This window comes from Capsicum annuum, chromosome 3, assembly GCF_002878395.1.
Source record: "Capsicum annuum cultivar UCD-10X-F1 chromosome 3, UCD10Xv1.1, whole genome shotgun sequence".
Classification (NCBI taxonomy): domain Eukaryota; kingdom Viridiplantae; phylum Streptophyta; class Magnoliopsida; order Solanales; family Solanaceae; genus Capsicum; species Capsicum annuum.
Window position 1 is genome coordinate 107238747 of NC_061113.1, and position 8878 is coordinate 107247624.

The window sequence follows — 8878 nt, forward strand, 5'->3', positions numbered from 1 at the left end:
CACTGAATATAAGGATAAACAATATATAATAGAATGATAACCTACTTAATAATGGAAAATTGAACTTTTCTAGAACTTGACGGTTTGCCCCCGAACTTACTACCACATCCGTTCTTCCATAAATTCTAGCAAATAAAGATAGGGAGAGTATGAAGCATAAGTTTTTTTGGACTTCATTTTTTGATTTATCCGGCCACCATTTTATAAGAAAGTTCCACAAGGGTGTGACTGTATACTCCATTCCCATCCAATAAGAAAAATATTTCCATACATATTCAGAAAAATTCCCAGAAACTAATACATAATCTATCGTGTGAAGCCCAGGTCTGTAGCAACAAAAACAATTTATTGCATCCCTTTTGAATGAGATAATCTTTTAATTAGTAGAAAGCTTCATTCTTAGTGCTCTCAACAATAGAAAAGAAGTCTAGAAAGGAACTTGTTTATGCCAAGTAAGAGAATCTAATATAGTTTTTTTCTTTTTCTTTTTCACCAACTCCCAAGCTGAAGATCAAGTAAAATTCCCACTATTGTAAAGCTTCCAAATGGCTTGATCTGGAACCCCCGCCTTATACGTGAATTTGGTGTTGATAATTTTAAGAACAAAACTATGAGTATGTTGTCTCACCAATAATTTATCCCAATTTCCATTATGCAGCACCTGGGAAATTGTCATATTGTTCAATCTTGGAATAAAAGCATTATGATAAGCAAGTGGTCCCACTCCAAGCTAGTAATCCCACCAGAAAAAAAAAAGTACCCAAATTTAGGTATCACTGAATGTGAGGTTCAATATTGCTCTTATTATTCATCATTTGCTTCTAGTTGAGAGAGTCACCATTATACCATTTCTTGAGGACCGAATTGACTCTTTGACAATATTTAGCCGTGTGAAAATAATCCCATAATGTTTTCTTCGATCTGAAAATCCACCATTTTTCTATAGAAGAGCTAAACAAATATCATCTAGATGTTTAACTCTAACACCTCCTTCTTCATAAGGATAGCTGAGAGTGTCACACAAATCCCAATAATATTTCTTCTTCTCTTCCTTCCAACCAGAAAAGAAATAAGCAATTAAACCTTTAATCTACTTAAGATTAATAGAAGATGGAGTGATAGCCATAAGCAAGTGTATTGGAAGAGCTTTCAAAACTAACTTCACCAGTGTAACTCTGCCTCTATAAATCAATATTTTAGTCTGCCACCATTTGATCTTAGCGATCACCTTAGCCACCATACCTGTGAAATGAATAATTCTAGGACCCCCAATGTAATGTGGGCATCCCAAATAAGTAATAGGACTCCCCTTGTGAGTAAAACCAGTGATGGACTTAACCGTTTCAATCACTTCAATAGGCACTTTGGAAGGAACCATAAAGTGACTCTTATCTTTATTAGTAAGTTTCCCAGAAGTCTTCTCATAAACTTGCAAAGTTTTAATAATAAGCTAAAGAGAATATTTGTAAGTGGATGTTAAAATAATGGCATCATCATCAAAACTCAAATTGTTCACCTGTGGACCATTAACCTTCATGTGAAAATTGTGATAAATATAATGAGTATGGAAATTATTCATCAACCTGGATAAAAGCTCTAATCAAGAATGAAAAGAGTCGGTGATAAAGGATCCCCTTACTTTAGACCTCTCGTAGAGTTGAAAAGCCCATGCCTTTACCCATTCACAATAATAGAATACCAATTATTTGATATAATTCTCCATACCTTATCGATAAAACTTTCACCAAAACCTATTTTTCTCAAAATCAAGAAAATGTAAGACCAAGAGAACCTGCCATAAGCCTTAGCCATGTCTAATTTAATCACCACATTATCGCCTTCTTTTAATTTTTTGAACTGATGAATAATATCTTGAGTAAGCATGATATTTTTTGATATGCTTCTACCTTTAACGAATCGTAACTGATTATTAGAAACGAGATGAGGAAGATTAGGAGATAATCAAAGACACATCAACTTGGAAATAATTTTATTAGTGAAGTTCTTGAGAGATATAGGTCCGTAATTTGAAAGTTTATTAGGATGTTCCACTTTTATAGTAAAACCAAAATGTATGAGAAAAGTACTTAGGCATCTCATGGACACAAAAAAGGTATTGCACCACATCCAGAAGAACACTTTAAATAACATCCCAACAAGCTTAGAAGAACTGACCACTCATACCATCAGGACCAGCCGCACATGTTGCACTCATAGAGAAAACTACTTGCTTTAGCTTATCAATAGTAGGCATGTCTTGAAGTTGTTGATTTTAGATGTCACTAAAAATGATGGGAATGCAATTAATAACATTTTTATCAATAAGCTTAGCATTACCTACAAAAATTTCCTGAAAATATTCACATGCTGCCTTAGTAATTTTATCATCACCTTGAATCCATTCTCCCTGATCATTTACAAGTTTATAAAGATAAAGCCTCCTCCTTTTTCCCCTCATCAAAGAATGAAAGTACATGGAATTTTCATCTCTTTTCTTAAACCAGTGAAGTTTAGTTTTCTATTTTAGAATGGCCTGCTCCAACTTGAGATACCTAATATACTCTGCATTGATGCAATTCAACTTTGTTCTAGCTTCATCTATGTTAATATTGATAATATCATCCTCTTCAGCTTTAACCTTTTCCTTAAACTCTTTCACAACAGCAAAAATATCTTCATACTCTCTCTTAGACTAATTACTAAGATTATTAGAAACCCTCTTCATTTTTATGTGAGTCCTCCATATTAGGCTGCCTTCAATAGGTTTTGTCTAGCAAGCTTTTACAGTATCAATAAAAGTTGGATTATCAACCCAACAATACAAAAACTTGAAGTATCTGATAACTGTATCTTATCTTTCCACAACTTCAAGTAAAAAAGAGTAGTGATCTGACACTGTAGATGGAAGATGAATAATTGAGGAGTGTGGCATGATTGCAAATAACTGATCATTAACCATCGCACTGTCAAATTTTTTTCCAAATTCTAGCATCAATTTCTTTGTGATTACACCAGATAAATTTCTGACCATGGAATCCCAAATCAGTCATACCACATGCTTCAATCACCCCGATGAAATCAAAACTCTTATTCACGTTGTACATCTGGCTACCTAGGGATATGGATGGTTACAAGCTGTGGTACTCAGGGAGCGACAGGCGTAGGAATGGAGTTGGCATCTTAGTAGATGAAGAGCTTAGAGGTCAGGTAGTGGAGCTGAAGAGGATCAACGATAGGTTGATGACTATTAAGTTGGTCATTTGGGGGTTTACCCTGAACGTGTGTAGTGCTTATGTGCCGCAAGTGGGATCGGAGGGGGAGGAGAAAACGCGGTTTTAGGAGGCTTAAGAGGAGGTGGTGAGAGGCGTGCCTAGTTCGGAGAAGATTGTTGTAGTAGGGGATTTCAACGGGCACATAGGGGCGCTACCGGGAGGCTTTGGGGATGTGCATGGTGGTTTTAGTTTTGGGGAGAGAAATGAAGAAGGGGCGACCCTATTGGAGTTTGCGAGGGCCTTTGGGCTGGTGGTGGTGAACTCGGGCTTCCCGAAGAAGGACGAGCACCTGATCACCTTTCGAAGCGCGGTAGCTAGGACTCAGATTGACTTTTTGTTGCTTAGGAAAGGGGATAGGGCGTTGTGTAAGGACTGTAAAGTCATCTCGAGTGAGAATCTTTCGACCCAGCATAGGCTCTTGGTTATGGATTTGGGTATAAAGAAGAATAGAAAGAGGAGGAGTAAGGAGGGTAGATCGAGAATTAAGTGGGGCGGCCTGACGCCAGTGAATGCATGGGAGATAGGGGAGAGGTTGGCGGGAATGGGGGTGTGGGAGTGTAGGGGGACGTGGATAGTATGTGGTACAGGGCGGCAAGGTGCATCAGGGAGAATGCAAGTGTGGTGTTGGGTGTTTCTAGGGGCCGGGCCAGGCACTATCGGGGGGATTGGTGGTGGAATGAAGAGGTGGAGAAGAAAGTGGGGACCAAGAAAGGGGTGTATGCTAAGTTGGTGGAAAGTAAGGATGAAGAGGAGAAGCAGGTGTACAGGAAAGAGTACAAGCTAGCGAGGAAGGAGGCGAAGTCAGCAGTCACAGCTGCTAAGACGGCCGCTTTTGAGAGCTTGTATGTAGGGTTACAGGGGAAAAGAGGGGAGAAAAAGTTGTTTAGACTCGCTAAGGCTAGGGAGAGGAAGGGTCGTGACCTCGTTCAGGTGAGGTGCATTAAGGGGGAGGACGGTAGAGTGTTGGTGGAGGACGGCCACATCAAGAAGAGATGGCAGTCGTATTTTCATGGGCTCTTGAATGACGAAGGGGATAGAGCTATTGTGTTAGGGGAACTGGAGCACTCAGAGAAGTGTCGGGATTCTAGCTATTGTAGATGTTTTAAGGTAGAAGAGGTTAGACAGGCTGTCCGCAGGATGCGAAGGGGTAGGGCGACGGGGCCAGATGAGATACCGGTGGAGTTTTGGAAGTTCGTTGGAGAGGCTGGTGTAAAGTGGTTGACTGGATTGTTTAATGAAATTTTCAGGACGGCGTAGATGCCCGAGCCATGGAGGTGGAGTACCATGATCCCTCTCTATAAGAATAAGGGGGACATTCAGAGTTGCGATAACTATAGGGGGATTAAGTTATTGAGTCACTCGATGAAGATCTGGGAGAGAGTGGTCGAGGTGAGGTTGAGACGGATAGTGTCTATTTCGGAGAACCAATTCGGATTTATGCCCGGCCGCTCGATGACGGAGGCAATCCACCTGGTACGGAGGTTGGTAGAGCAGTATAGGGAGAGGAAGAAGGATCTGCACATGGTGTTTATCGACTTGGAGAAGGCTTACAATAAAGTCCCCAGGGAGGTGCTTTGGAGATGCTTGGAGGTGAGTGGGGTACTACTGGCATATATCAGAATAATTAAGGATATGTATGATGGAGCGAAAACCCAGGTGAGGACGGCGGGAGGAGACTCGGAGCATTTCACTGTCCTGACAGGATTGCATCAGGGATCTACTCTTAGTCCCTTTTTGTTTGCGTTGGTGATGAATGTGTTGACGCGGCGTATTCAAGGGGAGGTGCCGTGGTGTATGCTTTTTGCAGACGATGTAGTTCTGATAGATGAGACTCGAGGGGGTGTGAATGACAAATTAGAGCTGTAGAGGCGAACTCTTGAGTCTAAAGGGTTCAGGGTGAGCAGAAGCAAGACAGAGTATGTGGAATGCAAGTTTAATGACGTGAGGCGGGAGAATGAGGTAGTAGTGAAGCTGGAAGCTCAGGAGGTATATAAGAGGGACAAGTTCAAGTATCTTAGGTCCGTGATCCAGAGTAACGATGAGATTGACGAAGATGTCTCGCACCGTATTGAGGCGGGATGGATGAAGTGGAAACTCGCATCGGGGGTGCTGTGTGATAAGAAGGTGCCGCCCAAGCTTAAAGGCAAATTCTACAGGGTGGTAGTCCGTCCGGCCTTGTTGTATGGAGCGGAGTGTTGGCTAGTTAAGAACTCCCACATCCAAAAAATGAAGGTGGCAGAAATGCGGATGTTGCGCTGGATGTGTGGACTGACTAGAGGGGATAGAGTTCAGAATGAGACTATCCGGGAGAAGGTTTGTGTGACTTCAGTGGAGTGCAAGATGCGGAAAGCACGATTGAGATGGTTCGGACACGTGAAGAGGAGGGGCATGGATGCCCCGGTCCGTAGGTGTGAAGGCTAGCGTTGGATGGTTTTAGGCGGGGTAGGGGTAGGCCGAAGAAGTACTGGGGTGAGGTGGTTAGTCGGGACATGGAACAGTTACAGCTCACCGAGGATATGACCCTAGATAGGAAGGTCTGGAGGACGTAAATTACAGCAGAGGATTAGGGCCAGTTCGGGTAGCTAGTGTAGGGAATTACTTGGTGGGGTTTTATTCTTGTCATGATTCCATGTTTCGTGTTCCATGTTGTATTACGAATTTGTGTGCTTTCCCCTGCTTTTCTCTGCTTTATATTACTTATGGGTGCCGTATTTATGTTATATAATCTGCTTCGGTGCTGCACTATGTGTTTGTGTGATATCTCGTGCCTTAAGCCGGGGGTCTATCGGAAACAGCCTTTCTACTTCATCAGAGGTAGAGGTATGGACTGCGTACATCTTACCCCCCCCAGACCCCACTAGGTGGAAATACACTGGGTTTCTTGTTGTTGTTGTTGATCCATAATAACATTAAAGTCCCTGATAATGCACCATGTTGTATTATGACTGGAAAATACAATATTTTATCCCACAAATCTCTCCTTATATTTTCTCTAAACTTAGCATAGATAAAAGTATTAAGATAAAAACTAGGATGAGCCATATGTTTAATTTGACAAGTAACCTGTTGATTATCATGATCTAAGACCGTACAATTCACTTCATAATTCCAAAATAACCAAATTTTTCCATTCCCATTGGAGGAAGTATGCTCCATAGTAAGCTAAATTTTGTAAAAATCAATTTTGTAATTATCCGTCATTAGTTCAAGAATCACAATCATAGAGATCTTGTGCAAGTTCTTGCGATTATTAAGTATACCCAACACTCCCAGAGTATTAATACTCCTGGCATTCTAAAAAATTGTACTATTCATTTAAACCTCTGGATTGGGACCTTGTTTTGATTCTTTCAATTCTAGCAGACTTACTGGTGGTAGTATGCTTGGATTTAGTCAACGTTTTCTTCTGGCTTCTTGGAGATAAACCTTGCTTACCACTAATTTCCTGAACCTCCTCTTGTATGTCTTTGTTAAAACTAGAATCAACCGCTCTAATTACCTAGTCAGTATTTCCATCTTCTTCCTATTCCATCCTAGGAAGAGTATCTTCATCTAGTTCATCTTTTGAATGAATAACCCTATATTTATCTTCAATATTTTTGACATATTTTTATTCTGAAATAGTGTTGAGTATGCAGAGATCTTTGGTATTATCCAAATTCTGATTATAGCAAATCAGAGGGTCAACATGTAAACTTGCTTGCTCAGTCTCTAAAACAAACTTTTGATTATCACTATGCTTTTGATTTTATTCACTGTTGTCCACTTTTTGTTGAACCAAAAAGTAGATTTATTGTTGAGAGGGTGGGAATTTTCTCCCACCTTAACATTTGTATCAACATCAACAAAAATAATAGGATTTATAACCCTCTTATCAGTGTGTTGAACAAATTCTGAGCTATATATCTACGCTAGAATACCATGATCTTGAACTTTTGTATGTAGCCCTAATATTTTATTTAGGACATTTCCAGTGCTTTCAATATGTTGGCATTGAGTTTGTTCCACCTCAACCTGATCAGATATTGCACTATTCAAATTATGAACATTTGCTTCACAATTTTTTTCATTTTAGTCACCAAATTTTGCTCTAGATTTTCCATCTTCCATCTTTTCCTTTTTCCTAGCTTGTTTTCTTTAAGTATGCTTGGGATTTTGGGGAATGGGATAATCAAAAATACTGCTAGAAGTAGGGGATTGGGGTTGTTGATTCTGCACTCCAGAATCAACATTACAATGTGGGATATTTGTAGTAGAAGAAGTCATAACTGTAAGTTATTATTGCTGATTTCTAATGGTTGTTATAGTGTTCTTTTGAGGAGATTTTGATCTGTTACCCTATTGATGATGTGGTTGATCCCTTTGATGGTTTTTTTTACTGCAGTTTGAGTATTTTGTGGTGATGAAAGCCATTAAACTTGTTGGTGGTTGCTCATATCTTTCTGACTTTGTTGTTGCTGATTTTGTTATTGAGATAGGTTATTTTTCCTATTTTTTCTTCTTTACACTTGACACTAATCATCTTCCTGCATTTTTTTGTTAATCCTTGACTGATGTGCTGAACTTTCAACCTCATTTTACTGAAATTTGTTATTGTCACTCTCATTCTCAATCAACTCCAAATTACCATTTTTTCCTGCTTCTTTCCTTTTTTTTTCCTTCTTAGCTTCATCATATTTCTGTTTCATAGTATAATCCATATGTAAATGTCCTTTGTGTTTGCAATAGTTACAATAAGAAGGTACTCTCTCATATTGTACATTTTTTCACATGCCTTCACTATTTTCGTCTTCATAATACCCCATCAATATATGAGATATCTATCTTTTGTCAAGTCAACTTAGATTTTCACTTTAGCCACACTTCCTCTTGTTTTTTGGTAATTTGCCAAGTCAAGGAACAAAGCTTTACCCATCAAAGATAATAAAGGATCCAAAATTTCCATGCAATAACAATGCCATGGTAATTTTGGTAACATAGCACAAATAGGAACCAAAGGGGTTTCAACCTCGGGTTTAAAGGTTGGCTTCCATAACTGTAACCTCATCATTTGGCCGTCAATATATATTCTATCTTTAGAAAAAACTATAGAATGATCATACTCATTATCCAAATCAATATTCAAGTGTCTTGCATTGAAATGTATCAACCTAACACTACCTCTTAGTTTAGTTTGCAAAACAAACTATTTCCTAATAGTTTCTATTTTAGGCATAGGGTTAGAAATCTTAACAATAAGAGTATACTTATATCTTGTAGCCACTTTCACCTTCCAATTATCTGGATTGAATACCACAGCTTGCAGTCCTTATTTGATAGTGATTTTAGGAACCACAATATCTATAACAGTCGTTTTGAGTGCTTCTTGAGCCCTCAACTTAGTTACCAGGATATGAGATATCACAGGAGCATTAGTTATCTATAAATCCTTATTTGTTTGTTGAATACCTAGGGAATGCCTTTTTGAGGAAATACCAAGAAACTTCTACATTTAATGGTTATGTCAGTTAATATTACGATTGATGCCTAGTGATTATGTTATTATTTATGATAATAATGATACTCTTTATGATGTTTACTATATATACATCCGATTTGAGTCATAA